The sequence below is a fragment of the Sipha flava genome, unplaced genomic scaffold (assembly GCF_003268045.1).
Source record: "Sipha flava isolate LNK unplaced genomic scaffold, YSA_version1 75_pilon_pilon, whole genome shotgun sequence".
NCBI classification, from domain to species: domain Eukaryota; kingdom Metazoa; phylum Arthropoda; class Insecta; order Hemiptera; family Aphididae; genus Sipha; species Sipha flava.
This window is the reverse complement of record NW_020273615.1, coordinates 592,421-610,081: the sequence shown is the minus strand read 5'-3', so window position 1 is coordinate 610,081 and position 17,661 is coordinate 592,421. Positions and strand designations below refer to the sequence as shown.

Below are 17,661 nucleotides of genomic sequence, written 5' to 3'. Positions count from 1 at the left end.
ACTTTTTTTAAACTCTAATGTTTGTAAATATTCACACACATAAACTGTAATTAAAATGAAATAAAATATCATAATGATTAAAAATTGTATTATTATAATTATATATAGAAAATTTTTAAATATGATATAATTTAGTGCGTCACTTGAACATAATTTCTCAAGAAAATAATTATACTTTTGCATTAATCTGTGAATCAAAATTAAAAGCGATTAATTTGGGTTATGCCTTACTCACCAGAATTTTTTTTATTTTTAATACTGTATAATTACCTTACCTGCATGCAACTAGTGTTAATCTTTGTTAACATTTATGAACTACATATACGAGGAACTTAATATGTAATATATTTCCTTATACATAATTAAAGTTTGTCGATAAATCATTATTAAATATTTATTCTCAAAATTTTCTGATCTACGAGTTACTGTCTTTAAGAAACAATTAGTTAACTACCGAAAACAGCAAATAAATCACCAGAGATTCTTGGACTCGGACCATTTATATTGTTTTAATTTATGATTGTTATTGTATTCAGCCAAAAGCTTCATCACGATTATACCACATTCGTTGAAATATATGCATATATGTATATTATGTATACACGATGAGTGAATCAAGAATGACATTAACTTTTTGTACTTATTTCTATTTTTCTGCTCGAGTTTTGCATAAAAAAGTACTTGCGCGTACCTTCGGCTATCATTCAAAAAACAGAATAATTAATCATTCGTTAATGATTACGGTTTCCAAGTGCGTTTACCCTACGGACGAGTCGCTCTTTATGTATCGTCCATGTAGAATCCATCCCTCCCTACCATAACTACTTGTATTTATTTATTATTATACAGTTCCACTTACGTCGTATTACGTTTACCTAATTTAAATTTTGAAATCTTCCCGAGAGTAAAGCGAGATGTAACATTTATAAAATATAAAGCACGTCGTATATGGTCCGCATGAGTCCGATTAATGATATTTCTCTTGAGTGACAATAACAACTCATTCGCAGAAACGTCAAATCACGTATCTGTATGATATAATAAATAATTATTACCACTTCTAATTCCAGTTGCAGGAAGCCGACTGGTGAAGCACGTAAAGAAAAGATAGAACATATGTAAAGCATGGGCGATGTTTACACAATCTGACCGGTATATTCAGACGCTTGATAATGTGATTTCGACATAAAATCGATTTACACGGACAAACAATTTATCTATCGTTTCTCCGTAACTCTTGCGTAGGTAGCTTTGTACTCGTATATAACTCTATAGTACATAGAATATCTCAGACAAATTTAACATTTCGAAAACACATATTATTGTGAGTATGCACATAGTAAGAATTTCGTTTAGCTAGGAAGCAGGGTAAATATAAATATTCTTACCTATATATATTAAATATCAGCATTTATATGTATTACCATATATGACATATATATATATATATATATATATATATATATATATATATATATGTTATTATGTATACGTATCTTATTTTTCGTTCAAATAATCGGTTTTGAGAATTCAAAGGTAATATACAAACTTTATTATTTTTATCACTATATGACTTTATTTTAGAAAAAAAGCTACAGTCTCCCTCGGAATTTCTTCTCCTATAACAGGCCCTTGAAATTTTATAACTGTATAAAAATTATATGCCTTTGTAGGAAAAACTACCATAAATACACACTATTTGCCTTGCGATAAACATTTGTCATTAATAACGGGTCATTTGGTGTGTACGTTTGATGACTAAAACACAATAAGTTCTGCAGGGAAGTCAGACAAGTATAAGGAATGATCGTTGCAAAGACGAAGCGTAAAAAACTACCAATTTCATGATTTTTACGTGATTAAACATGTTATAATTAATGTAATGCGTTATGAGTAATGCTTGTATATATGCTGCAGTCGGGTTCGGGAACGTTTTCGGTTTTTTATTTAGTATGAAATCTGACAATACGTTGTACATTGTATTCAAAAGCGATATTCCTCATTTTCTCCAATTGTTTTACAATTCCTTCTCCTTCTGTTGCAAGTGCTCCGTTTTCTTCTTTCATTATCTCTGTTCTGGGGTTAAATTCCGTTTTTAATTATTTTTCTTGTTTAAAGAAGAGTCTCGAGTTTGTCCTATCATCTTCAATCTGTTTTATTCTTTCCTTTTCCCATAATCGTTTTCCTTTCTTATTATATGCTTTGCTTCTCTAAGTTTTTGGGCAAAATTTCTATTGATTTCTGTGTTTGGGCTTGTAAGCATCAATTATTTCACTTTATCCTATTCATCGATTGCACTTTGACACTTACCGTTAAATCATTTATGGTTTTACACTTTTTTATTTTTTCCTAGGTATTTCAATGCACTTGTTTTTATTATACTTTCTATTTTGTACCGATGGATTTCTATGTCTTCTGCCTTTATTCCGCCCTTTAATTTGTTTTTGGTCCATTGTTATATTTATTTAATGTTTTGGAATTGTTTATGCTATCTATGTCAATTTTTTTCTTCTACTATTACATTTTGTCCATTTCAGTGGTAGTTTAATATGTACTTTTGCTTTAACTATGAAGTGGTCTGACTGAGTAGACACTCCACAATAAATCCATGATTAATTTGGTTTTTGTTACTACCCCCAGGAATCATCTTTATGGATGTTTTTATGTTTCTTTGATTTTAAATTTCCATCTCCTGTCCAACTAACTCCTTGAATTACCACTATTTTAGTTCCGTATGGTTAGCTTCTAATTAGCTTCTACGACTGTTAATGCACCCGTCAAATACAGCGACCACACATTCCAGGTTTCGAAATTAAAATTATCCAAATAATTTTTTAACCGAGGCTTGGTATTGTGTTGTTCGGGAACCCATATTTTTTTTATTTGTGTGAGGTGGTTAGCCTCATGATAAGCCCCCATTTATGGATGGCCCAATGGGTTGGAGGATTTCCCCCCTCTCCTTGCTAGAATTGTTCACCTAGAACTTTCAACCAGCAGGGGCAACGTGATAACTTAGTATCGGGCAATGAGAGAACCAATTTCTCTACGCCAAGAAAAAATATACTTATAGGTTTAAAAATTAATGGATTAAACTTTATAGAACCTCTTTCAATCACAACTACTAGTAACATTATGAATCCCAGCTGTACTATATTTATTAAATGTTCACTTAAATCAGAGGTTCCATAAGTGGCATATTTCGTCCTCGAGATGTTGACCAATGAATGGCTCTTGTCAACGAGAAAAACATTTGTTGGATACATGAAACGTAAATAAGGTTAAACAAAGCTCGTGAGTTATTATTTTTACGAAAAACACTGATGCCACTATGCGGACGATTAGCAAAGAAAAATTTATGCTTGATAAGATTTTTTTTACTTTTTGAGATTATTTTTGAGTTTTTGGATGCTAAAGATTCTATTTAAAAGAAAATATGATCCAAAAGAAACAAGACATTAACAGATTTGTTTGCTAAATTGAATTATGTTAACTTATAGTTAAAAGTTAATTAATCATAATAATGCGATAATCTAAATTTTTATAAAAAACAACGTTGCAGCTTTTCTTGTCAGAATTAACTTAATGAAGCAAAACATTAATGACCTGCATTTTCTCAGTTTTCCAATATGTCAAAAAAAACCACCAGTATAATAACATTTCAACCAAGATTTAACTTTTTTATCTCCTTCACCTTTACACGCATGATATTAAAACAATAAAATAAATATTTTTAAATAAATTATTTAATCAATATTTGTTAAAAAAAAATAAAGGTATAAATATAAACAAGATTTACATATTTTTATTTTAAGATTGTTCACTGGATAGTAAACTCTATTCAAGTGGAAGCTTTGTTTATGCTATTAAAAATACAAGAACACAAACCAATTTTAAAATTCAGTATTTAAAGTCTAATCAACAAAAAATGGAAAATGTTGGCACAAGATGTACAGCTTACAGATGTAACCATTCCCAGCTGAACTAACTCATTCGTAAAATAATTTCTATTTGAAATTATGTCCCACGTATGAAAATACAATACTACAATACAATGCAAATTGGTTTTGTATTTTAAATAATATAAAAATCTAAAAGAAGTTACGAGTGTCAGAATAGCAATAAAAACGTAGTAAGATAATCGTGGGTACGAGTAGAACAATATTTTTCATCTTGTGCTCATTATACAGATATCCATCTATTCGTTCATATAGCCCAGTGGTTCTCTACCTTTTTTTGTTCACGGCACACTATTATACGAGTACATCACAATTTTTCGCGACACACTCATGCACTGGACCACAACAAAAACTTTGGCTACGCCAAATCCAGTAAGGTTTTAACCGTGCAGTGTACATTATACAGCTTACTTATATATATATATCTGCAGAATTAATTGAAATTTAACTGTCACAGTTTTATCAATCGGTATTTTCAAATATCAGACATTTTTTCTCGACACAGTAATGTGCCGCGGCACACCGGTTGAGAACCACTGATACAGCCGGTATAACAAAGCAGTCAATTATTCAATGATTTATTTCACATGCTTTTTCGATACATTAATACAAACACTCAACAAGCCTTCATCGAGTTCTTTTCAATTGTAAACGGACTTTATTCACTCGTATGGATTTTCTCGTAACCAAAGTTAAAATGGGCAAACTATTTTTGATCTTTGTCGCTCTGACAGCATAAAACAAGCATGAATCGCTACTCGAGAATGTAAAGTGTTTCGCATAATGATGACGTTCAAACCTTGTTGTCTCTCATGCGTAATCGTGCGCACTTCAAATTGCAATTATTTTCTTACAATGAAAGTCATGTTATGGTATTTTCGATCTTTAATTTTTTTCGTCAAATACTTCAACGGTAAAACATATTAGCCAAAACGTGTGTAAAATGTTATGAATTTTTAAAAGATATATTTATATCTGAGCAGTGTTAGAATTATAGTATACCACTGATAGTCCTAAATATTCGACGTTCGTTGTTTAATTCGCATTTTTTTTATCTTGACCTATTACGAGTATAATATATTATGTTCTTTATTTTGTAATTATGCACAATATATTTAAAATGATAAAATGTATAAATACCCGTACAAATATCGTAAAATGTAAACAAAAATTACTATTCATAAATTTTTTGTAAGTAATTTAATTTCAACTTCAAGACATAAAATACTGTGAAACCATACTTAGATGTTGAAGAATCAATAAAAGGTTCGAGCAGTTTTCAAAATGAATTTATCTAAGTTCATATATACTGCCATTTTTTTTAAAAGCAGAATGATAGTTTAATAATAAAAAAAAGAAAAAATGTAACGTAATAATTTTTATTTTACATTGTTCATAGTTCGTATTTTACTAATATTTACTATGGAATAATAAAAAAATATAATGTTAGAAAGATAATGTAAACAATAGCATTGTAAGTATATATTTTATTATTTTATTTTAATTTAACTATATGCATTAAACATGTAAAGCATACAAAGAAGTACATTCTTTCCAATCATACTATATAAAATAAAAATGATTGTATTAAAACGATAAATGCGCTATAAGTAATCTAAGTATAAAATTATAATACCACTCACTCAATCATTAATCGCTGTATGCTAAAAACAACAAAACGTATGAACTTAAAATTCTATATAGGATTTCCTTTAATACTCTAAATATGCAAGGGTTTCTTGAAAATTGCATTTTTTAGAGTTAAAACCTTAATGTACAAATATTTCCAATTTTTAGTTCCCAAGGAAATATTTTATTATGTTTAATATATTTATATTAATTACCAATTAGTTTATATTTAAATTAATATTATTAATAAAATAATTATTAATATCATTTTAATAAATACAATTTATTTCATTAAAACAAACAATGACTTAGCATATTTTTCAACTCAATAATATTTTATTTTTTTTCATGTCAAAATAAATATTTATTGCTCTAGTTTAAAATATTAGTATATCCCTCAGGCAATTTCGGGTAATCTAGATAGTGTAAATGTATTAAGATATTTGATAAATCATAAAACTATTGATTTTAAAATGCAATGCCATTCGATAAATGTCTTACCGATTTGGGTCGATTGGACACAGATGCAATTTTTCAGGTGCGTATTACGAAATCCGCATCACTCGTTGTTTAAAAAAAAACACGGTTTAACGTTACCATGAGTTGAACCGTGAAGGACAAGCTTAAATATTATATTAATTATTATTTCAAGATACTGATTTACATTGTATGGAATATTAAATTAATTTGAAGTAGGTCAAGTTAAGGTAGAACAAATTGTAAGTCAATTTCGTACATAATATCGTAAATACTATATGGTTATTATATTATACTATGATTACCGTCCAGAGTATTAATAACTATATTTTCGATTTCAGTTCTGATTCTATATCTGTTATTTTGTGAACGACGACCTCGAGGTGAGATAAACAATCTAAGTTTATGTTTATATAGGTTTAGTCATAGTTTCTTAGAAAATTTACTATTTTTTATTATCTGTAGCTAGTTTATATGCACACACTATATGTTATATAAATCGCTAACTGCTCAGTGGAAGATGCAAGTTCACATTATTATAAATGCTTAAGAGAGATAACTGCACAAAAGAGAACATAAGTCCACTTTATTCTTAATATTCAAGAGAAATAAAAAAACGAAAGACTTACCCCACTTACCTTTTTATATCGACCAATAATTTTCATGTACTTTTTTTAGACATTAATGATATTAAGGTTAGAGTACCAAAATGCAGAGTCAATAAATTCCTACCAAATGTTTTTGATGCTATTATGAAGCGCTGTCAACTATCTAATCGATATTGTGGCAGTATATGTTTAAACGGTGGTAGTTTCTCGATAATCACTATCGTGACTGTGACTGTCAAGAGCTACTATCATCGTGTAGACGGGGCTTTAAAACCATTGGATTATAATTTTTTCTGAATCTCAATGATTCGCCAGTTTAGATCATTATGATATTATTATTTTTGTAACCCAATGAATAACATACAATAAAAAATGTGTCGCGTTTTAACATTTGTGTTTAGATATGAGCCGCAATCAATAAGCAAATGTGATTTATTCGATGCTCAAATGACGGGAAAACCAGTGTACAAGTGATAGAATATTACCTATACAATTATTAATAAGAGTTTAAAGCGGCCCCTACACGACAATTGACACTGCGTGTCTGATACGTACATTGTTCATTATTGAATAATTTGAACGTGTAAGCATAATATTGCGGGCAACAATAATTTTTATCGGTTCGATTGAATTTGAGTCACCGTGACGAAAGGGGAGCATACGATTTGCGTCCCGTAGAAAAGGTATACATAAATTGAGTCCCAAAAAATGCATGTATTTTCATTAAGAATTCTTAAACAACTAACAAAAATAAATAAAAAATAATAACAAAGTTAAATCAAACGTGCCATCAACATACACTGTTTTAATTTTAATTAAAAATTCTAAATTTGATTTACATTTAAACATTACTATACCATTGATAAAATAATTTAAAAACAAAAAAGGTTCATTTTCGTTTGTAATACAGTCAATAGCATTTAATGCTGAATGGACAGTTAAAATATTCGTTGGCAATTTTGGTAGTTGTTCACGTCGAGTTCGATATAAATTATTTTTTATATAGTGAATATCTGTAATTGTTAATGTACTTTTAACACTGATATCAATACTTTCTATTAAATTCCAATGTATTAGTTTAGCTGGTCTTCCATATAATTCTTGTGTACCTTTTCGTTTAAGAGAATTACTTACAATTTGTCGATTTATAACTGCTTTAGATAGTGCATCATGGTTGTGGACAGTATCATTCACGTTAAGTAAAATATCATCATTTTCGTTAATTTTTAAATATGCTGTACAGGTTTTAACGGTACATTTCCAACGTTGAATATTATCAGCAAAACATTTATCGAAAACAGAACTTATATTTGTCAATAATTTTCAAATGCTTTTGTTTTTCACTAATAGTATTTTGCACTTCCATCTTAAAACTAAACAGTTAATACAGTTCACGTAGGTATACGAAATTCCATGGAGAACCCCTGAAACGAAATATAACTCTACTACCTAACAAATATATAGTGGGACGCAATTCGTGAATACCTTTTTTATGGGATGCAACTAAGGTGCCCTGGACGAAAGTACAACGATGGCCGCGAATTTATTACCGAACTATTGCAATTGTATCGTCAACGTCCAGGTTAATGGAAAGTCAATATGACTGAACATGGTGATGAAAATCTAAAGATCAATGCATATGAGATGATGATTCGAAAGTATACAGACGATTTTGAGACATTTGATCTACTCTCAATTAACCGTGATTTGAAACCGAGTATCGCGATAAAGTATTGGTTCGTTTGATGCGGACCGCGCGATGACCGTTATCACAACGGCCATCGACGATCGCGTCTATTTTTCCTAAACAGAGCTTTGCAAGGGTTTACGTTTTTTTTCCGTTTTTTTGTAAACCCTTTTTGAATAACTACTGTACTACCCAACCGCATGTTATGTGTACAAAGTGATTTTTAAGTTGTAATACAAAATTATTATAGTTACTATATTCCATGCTCGTGAACGTGGTCGCCAACTGCACTTAAGGTTAATTTTCATATCGACGGTTCCACTTTCGTTGACTTTGAAACAGATTTTTTAACATTAATTAAATATAATCCGCCCATTCAGTTCACAGCTAACGCGGCTGATGTTGACGGTAAATTAGAAAAAATCGTAATCAGAATTTAACTACCGCGCAATAGAAAGAGATCAATCTTTCTCTAAATAGTTTTTATAAGTGACAAACATCGCACATTACGAAAATATGATTTTTCATAATTTATGATTTATGGCAAATTATATAAAAATAATAACAGTAAATGTTAAAAAACATCATAATTAATAATCAAGTTAACCATAAATAACCTTAATAAGTATAAGGGATGATCTACATAGCAAAAAATAGTAAGATCTTAATAAAAGTAATAAAATATTTCAATATTTGAGGATTATTTTGAAACAAGAAATAACAGTGTATATGATTTATTATAATGATTTAATGTACGGTTCATTTTAACTTTTGGACCCATCAAAAAATATATTGATTTTAGCGTGATGTATCACTTTATATAAATCCGGAACTACTTTTTCGGATAGTAAATCAGCACCAAATGTCACATAAAGTATCTCATAAGAACAGAAGTAAGACTCAAAGGCGGTTTCTCGAAAAACATTTTCAAAAAAGGTTTTACCCCATAAAGCAAGCACGTGTATTTCTTTGGGTACTAAAGTAATTTATTATTTAAGGCTAGAAAATCTGCTGTTAAAATTTTCGTCTGAAACTGAAAACTGAAATTTTTGGCTTTGTAACATTGTTTTATAGATGTTTGAAATAATACGAATCATATGTGTATTTAAAAGTTATTTCATTCGTGTTAAAAATTTAAACTTTCTTAAATAGGATACATTTTAGAAAAATTTGAGCGATGTATTTTCACAAATGTTTATATATAAAAATGTATTTTTCTATTTGATTTTCTTTATCAACAAACATTTTGTGATTCAGTATATTTTGAGATCGGTATTTGAACGAATATTAATACAATATCTCTACGATTCAATTAATTAATATTTACGCTCTTAAATTCGTGCAATTCAAAATTTAACTACAACAAATTTTTATTACATATAAATATCAAATTGAATGGAAATCCGAGAACAATGGTATTATGCTATGCATATATACATAACATGACAGAAAATAAAATTAAGAAGATGTCTGAAAAATCCACAAAGGTACCTCAAAGGGTTTAGCAATAATATTATTGCCGGGTCCATTATACATGAAGCCGATGCGTGGGTGAGTATAATGAAGGTATATCATTATTTTTTTTGTGTATGTGCATGTGTTGTGTGTTTGCGCTCGTGCGAATAAGTATTTGGATTCGTAATACATATATATTTATTTTCTATCGGATTTCATGCGCGTGGTAGAACACTTGTACCCGAAGTACCACTAACGGCACGCAAACAGGAGAACGGAAAATAGGTGATCAGAGAATGGTGAGGAAGAATATAAATAAATAAAAATATAATAATCTTTGTTGGTTCCTGTGCTCGTGATCACGTATGAAGTGTAAATGCACACGTGACGTTCAGATGCTATGTTCTGGAGTATTTCTCCGGAATTGAAAAAGCAAAAGATGAAAAAAAAAATATGACCGGAAGAAGAAGAAAAACTCCTTACAGGGCGCATCCATACGCCCTTTCTTTATCCACGTTAAATCCATGGTCCGGGCAACCACGAATGTTAGGTCGTCTACAGTACGCGGTGGCCACGTCCGATGAAAAACTATCCCTTTACGCTCCATGTGCCCCCAAGGGACGTCCGTGATAAATTCTGGATCATTTCCAAATCCCTTCCGGTTGCCACCACCACCAACTCAACCATGGCATTTGCATTACCCTGCTGCAGTTTTTTCATTATCCGATACGGATAATGGATATCCGATACGGATACGGCAAAGAAGACGGCATTCGGTTGGTTATCACCAATTTACCGAGCCGGTCGATGGTCATTGTAAACATTTAATGTACATAATAATATTTCAATTAGTGACAGATTTAACGATCGGGTAAGTAGACATCACTTTTATAACAGAAAAAAAAATAGAAAACTGTGAGAAAACATAAAAATCTCATAGGTAGTGTCTATTAATAACACAAAAAATATTTTTAGAAAATTACCACTGTTACCCCGATCGATTAAGATGACTATTAAGATATACGCACTTAAATCTCTAAATGGGTATGACAATAATGTTAGTGAGAACAGTACAGTCTCAATTAATACTCATATATATATATATATATATATATATATATTTGTTATGATTTAACATCCATCGTATTTTTTTATAATTTTTCATTGTTATTTACGTTTAGTGAAAAGAAAACTAAACTGTTGATTATTGAGTTTGGATTCCAATAAAACTTATTAGATGATAACATACAGAGGTGGATATATACAAAACAAAAATATAAAACTTCCTTGAAATTGAATGGAGGTTGTTTATGTGTCTTAACTAAAAACTACGAAAAGGAAAGTGATACAATGGTACAATTGTACGACAACAATTAATAAATGCATTAAAAATAAAATACGAATAACTTATCACAGAGTAACCATCTAAAATTAATCGGTAACCAATTCAGCTAAACTTAATAAAATATTATTTTCACACGTCTGTGCATGGTTCCCATAAAACTAACATAACATTAACCCCCATAAAACGGGCGCACGCATAAACAGATTCCGTTTGGCAGTGCGCACACCATCGATCGTTTTTCAAAACGTTTCTTTAGGACGATACGTTGTGGCCACGCAACGCGATATTGGGACATTCATGTCTTCGAAGCCGAACGAACGCGATTTATATGCTTGTCCATCACGTCTTGTAATGAGTTCCAGTGTTTTCGCGTATTGGTTATCAGTCGAAAGGACCCAAACGAAAATGGCTACATTGCCAAACGTGGAAAATCAATTGGCTTAACGTAATTTTTTTATGAAATCTAGTTTTGTACATAAAGTAGGTTTTTTTTTTTTTTTTAACTTGCCCGGTAGTCAAGTTTATTACTGTTTATAACGAAACAGTGAAAACATAACATTTATGATACAAAATTTTATTTTTATAATCACATATATTAAAACAAATTATACTTTAAATTCTAATAAACAAGAGTAACTAAATTAAGTTACTAATTATGAATAAATATTACGAAACAAATATTATACTGTATGTTATAAACATTTATATTACGCAATTATAATCTCAAATTATAAGAAAAATAGTATATTTATTGGCGAAAATTACTTACCCTATTAATGTATCTTATTGAATAGAATTTTGTCACATACCTGAAAACACAGAAACAAAAGTTATTATGGGTTGGTTAACTTTTAAATAACATTTTATATTATGTGTAAAATGCGTTTGAAAAAAAAATATTTATAGTTATATATTATTTAGTTTGATTTGTAAGATTATTTATAAATTATTTAATCATAATTTTTTATATATATATTTTTTTCAAGTTACCATGTACGGAAATTTTTTTTTGTAAAATTTAATTTCAATGAATAACAACATAATTATAATTTATTATCGTTGAATTATTCATTAATAAATTGTATTAAAACATCAAAGATGTTTTACGTCATTTTGAAAAATATGAGTCGGAAAATATACACTTGTATTTAATTTTTATGGGTCAAATATATTTCTGGCAGCAAAAACTCTTGAAGAGTTGTGATGCCAATGATGATGATGAAATATATTTTTAAATTCATTTTTATCGTTTTTTATGGGTGCTATAGTGATTGGTAGAAGTTTAGAGAACGTTGCACAACTATAGTAGTACTTACGAATTATAGTTCAACAAGCAACATTTTTGTTTGTTGAATTCTGAATATAATGTATTTGTTTATTTGAGCACGTAGTTGGATTAGTTTTCAACAGAAAAACAATAAGTTTTCAAAGAATCAGTGTAAAACGTGACTAATTGCTATTGATTGTTCAGAGGATGTTGTATCTGATTTAAATGACAATGTTGTAATCATTTTATGTTTTTTTTTCTTCTATTAATCTACTAAAATGACAATATCAACCGATTCGGAATGACAGTAGCTCAACGAATCCAAATTTTACACGGAAAGATAAATAATTATAAGCGACTGAGGATACGAATGCATAATAATATACTATTTTTTAAGCTGTTACAATTGTAGTATTTGAATAATTATTACTTGTTATAATATTTTTCGTTGATGAAAAAATATCATTTTTCAAAGCCAGATTTAAAATTTACATTAAATATTTTAATATTTAAAAATTCTACCGATTTTTCAAAAATATTTGCCAAATATTATACAAAAATTATTTATTCGAATCTTCCGAAAAACAATGCGTTGAATTAAATTAGTCAATATAATTTTAAATTCAAATTTTTCAATCCTGCATTAGTTTATTAAAACGTTTTTTTTTTTTTTAGATAAATATATTTTATTTATTGTATATAGTAAGATACAAAGAATCGATGTATAACTTTATTTTAAATCAAAACACGGAAATTTCTAGCCTTCTTTGAGAAAAAAAATGTAATTTGATCCAAAATAAATATAGTTGGTTATTTTTAGAAAATATGTAAAATTATAACAGAAATTTGAATAAAAATCAAAACAATATGTATAAAATATGACCAATATTATGAATCAATTTTAACTTTATATAAAATATTGGTTATCTTTACACATACTTAAACGATTCAATTGATGTTTGATAAATGTAGTTTTACGAAGATTGTTTAGAATAATTTAGATCCACAAGTTTTCATGTTTTATATATTAATGAGATATATGTATAGTTGTACAAAAGACCCTAGCTTTTAAAAAAAAAAAAGATCCACTTTCATTTGTTATGTGAAAAGTTACAAATCATCCAATTACTACTAAATAATTTACAAAAAAGCTATATTTTTCATAAATAGAATAAAATAAAAGGAAATATTAACAATAATCAATGAAAAACAAATATAGATACTACGGAAATATTTAGTTATGTATATATTATATTATATTTGGTATACCAACACACAAATCATCAACAAATGCAAGATAGTTTATTTTTACTTTTTCTGCTAATTAAAATATTAAGATCAACCATTACATGATGTGTATTATATTGACGTCATGTATTGAACAGCCCTAACTTTAAGATTTAACTGTAACTCAAGTAAGTCAAAGTAAGTCAAATTATTTTGACTAAAAATCGCAGTACAGAATTAAAGAACTCTCTTTCCTAACTTTTGACTTAATATACAATTATATTATAATTAAGTATTATAAATTTCTATAAATTAATTACTTTTGCAAAGAAAAATTATTTTGGGCGTTAAGTTTTCGCCGTAAAATCAAAAACAATTTCATATTTTCTCATAGCATTTTAAATATAATTAGTAATTTTAACTCGATTTCCATTTTAAATTTTGAAGTAATTTTATGCTAACAAAACCAACACTTAACTATATACTTAAGTATTTAATATATAGAGTAATTATTAACAGTATACTTGATAATATAAAGTTACTTCAATGTTGTTTGGTAATGTTTAAAATCTAAAAAATTTAAATTTTTCCATTTCTTCAAATTTATCTATGTTTACGTTTACAAACCCGATAATACAGTAGTATGAGACAACATTTATTTTATATCAGCAGTATCAACTGCCACGTCAAAACTAAAATATTATTAAACACCAAATTTTTCTTTTCCAAATAAATTGACTAAAGATTGGAAATTCTTATTTTTATTTTCAGTTTAGTTTGAACAAAGTAACAAGTAAACTGGAAAAAAAAACAGTGGACAAACAATTTGTCGTTTCCAAAATACATCCCAAAATTTCACGCGTGGATTCAATTTTTTTGATCTTTTAAGTTTATTAATAAATATTGAGGAACACTCTAGTTTCGAAATTTAATAAAATAAGTTAATGTTACCGTTTTTAAATGCAACTTGTTTTGTAGCTTTGCTTTTACATTTCAATAGGTTATAAGTCCTCTGGGAAGTGTACCATTTAAGGAAAAAATGGATGTAAACTACCGAGAAAACGTGGTATCAGGTTTATCGATCGACGTGTTTGGCAGACCTTATTAAAATATATACGAAATCTATATCTATACCTAACTATATTTCATTTTTTTACCACAATAGTTGTACTGTATTTAAAATTAATTTGGTTCGCAGGATGTACCCAGTATCTTCTTCTTTTTATATTTCTATTTATCTTTTTCCTTCGATTTAACCATCATAGAAAACCTCCACCAAAGAAATCTTTAGACCGAATAAAAGGAGCTGTATACACAAAACGGTAATTGGGTAAAAATAAATAATTATGAAATAAATATGTTTACGGTGTGTTGTCCACGAAATATATTTCACGCGGTTATTTGTATAAAAAAAAATTTCACGAAACGAATTTCACCAGCATATACACATGATGTACGAGGCGTCGCAATTTTCTGTACCGTGTTATGTTAAATAATCATCTCTGGTCGGCTGGACAAAGTTAATGCATTTATGTGAAACTGTACGCGTGATGGAGTCGATCGCGCATTATTTAAGTGATCATGCAACGCCTTGACTATCCAGCTGTTGCGGTCACTGGTATTGATACGGGTTCTATAATAAGTTCACACATAATACGTATGCGATTTCAGGAGCGGTAAACTAGGAACGCGTTCGTGTTGTACGTATCAGTTTCGCAAAAAGCTCGGGGGTATGGTGAACGCGCGGCTCAAATCGTATTGTCGTATTGGCGCATTGGATGCCCATTGCAGAACAATCGCACCGGTCGCATAGTCGATGTACTATCGTTCGAAGTGATGCGATTTATCACCACTCCATTAGCGTAACGCTAAAGCAAAACGAATTAGCATGCGAGCACAAGAATGCGATAAATCCCAATGACTCGGGAAAAAAAATAGAAAAAAAGAAAATAAAAAAACCGAAAAAGAAAATCAGATGACGGTCGTCTGGAGTATAACAAATGGGTGTATCGACGTTGACCTTACTTATTTATGTACGTACGCATGCCCACCTACTTTATGAAAAGTCTAAACACGCCAACGCACAAAATATAATCCGACCCGCCGCTGCAGCACTTTGGAAAAATTATTAATTCATTTTCCCATACGGTCGGGTACAGGTTGGTGGCGGCGAGGGCTTTGACCGTTATACTGGTTTATTAAACTCAATCCGTTGAGGGAAAACTGGCTGTTTAGTCTCTCGCCGACCGTTTTAATCACAGTGCTCATTTTGTTCGTATATTTGTTTATCCCTGTTTTTCGTCATTACACAGTATATCCTAAGAAAAATAAGAACATTTTAAATAAAATTTTGCGGAAAAAAAATGCGTTTAGATTCAAAATACTATTATGAGGAGGCCAAAGGTGAAAAATATCACGTCGTAAATTTAATGCAAGTAAAATGGAATTCATTTTTATGCGTATACATTCCTCAAATCAAACACTGATATTGTGTATGGCTATTTGCATCACATTTATTATGCAAATTTTGCTGAAACCATCCGATCACTAATTGCAACTGCCAAAAGAATTATATAAAAATTGATATAACTGACAAAGCCAGTTTTTCCGACAACTTTTTACTGACAAACGAGGCACATTTCCATCTGGCGAGTGTATATCATCGTATGTATATTCATTTTGATATATAATAATTTAAGGTTTTTGAGTCTCAATGGCATTGAATGAAAATACTGTTAAAAAAAAAAAAAAAAAACATGTAAATACATTTTATTTTACTTCCGAAAGAGTTATTTTAAATTTTAAATTTAATTTTTTTTTTTTTGAAAGATCTTGTATTATTTTATATTATTAAACTCTACCCGGTCGTCGGCCGTATCTAACAAAAGAACTCTTGTCCTACACTCGATACGCACGCGCATGTTCTACACCACAACGCATCCCGACTACCCCCCATCGACCGAACCACGTTTTTCGTATTCCTATGCATGTATAGCGGACGCCGTTTAGAAGGCGTAAGGTTTAATGGCTTACGTCGATTAAACGGACGTATCCCAGCATTTTAAACGAAAATTGATTATAAGACCTGGATTAACAAATGATGACCAAAAACCACATATATTATTTATGAGCTGTATCCTAAATCACTAATAAATGTAGAAACGAAATAGTAAAATGAAGTTGTTAATACATTTCAAATTCCTCCCCCACCCCTGCGTTAATATAAGACTCGTTCTGAAGGAAAACTCGCTTTGAGTGGATCCCAAAGTTAATCTTATAGATCACATCTACTTACAAGAATTAACACATGCAGCATATATATTTTGATTATTATTATTATGTTGTATTTTAAAGAAAACACCATATGGATCGCCGCCGTGTGTGTGGCAGCAGACCTCATTGTACACGAGGGTGTGCGCGGAGCGGTGGTGGAGACTTATCGATTCGGAAGTACTGCCAAAACGGACGTGCATTTGGTGTATCGTATGGTATAGTAGTTTTCACGTAAACGCGGGTCCGGACGTCGGGATAGGGAAAAAAACCACTGGCGTTCCGGTTGTATTACTACCCAAGCGTTCACTTAAACTTTCGATTTCCAATGTAACTTTTAAATTGTAGACGGTTAAATAATGTTGTTTCGTAAATCGTTTTTGCCAACGACAACACGACAACGACGATAAGTACACACGTGCTTGGCGCGCCACTGCTTTTAGACATTTTTATCGGAATACAAGCGGTAATAATAACCGTAAATGCTTTGTTTCTTTCTATAATTTTCTCTATCTTCCTTTCTTTTTTCTCTTTCCTTTTTTTTCGTTATAATAGTCGTATTGACGGATTACTAGCAACTTAAGTCTCCGGCAGCTTGCAGTCTACGCTGATGATCGAGTCGTTTTAGTTGTGAAATCATCAAAGTACAATACACAATAATATACATCAATACATGTAACTTTAAAATATAACAGTAATTCCAAAGAAATATATATATATTTATATTTATTTATTTATTT

The 17,661-nt window shown here is 29.8% G+C and overlaps 1 protein-coding gene and 1 pseudogene across 2 annotated transcripts in view; both read right to left on the bottom strand.

Annotated features, from left to right (window-relative positions):
* Nucleotides 1–17,661, bottom strand: part of LOC112692589 (hemicentin-2-like) — a 475,200-nt gene that overhangs the window by 319,615 nt on the left and 137,924 nt on the right. The window lies entirely within an intron of this gene.
* On the bottom strand, nt 1,944–8,036 carry LOC112692614 (annotated as a pseudogene).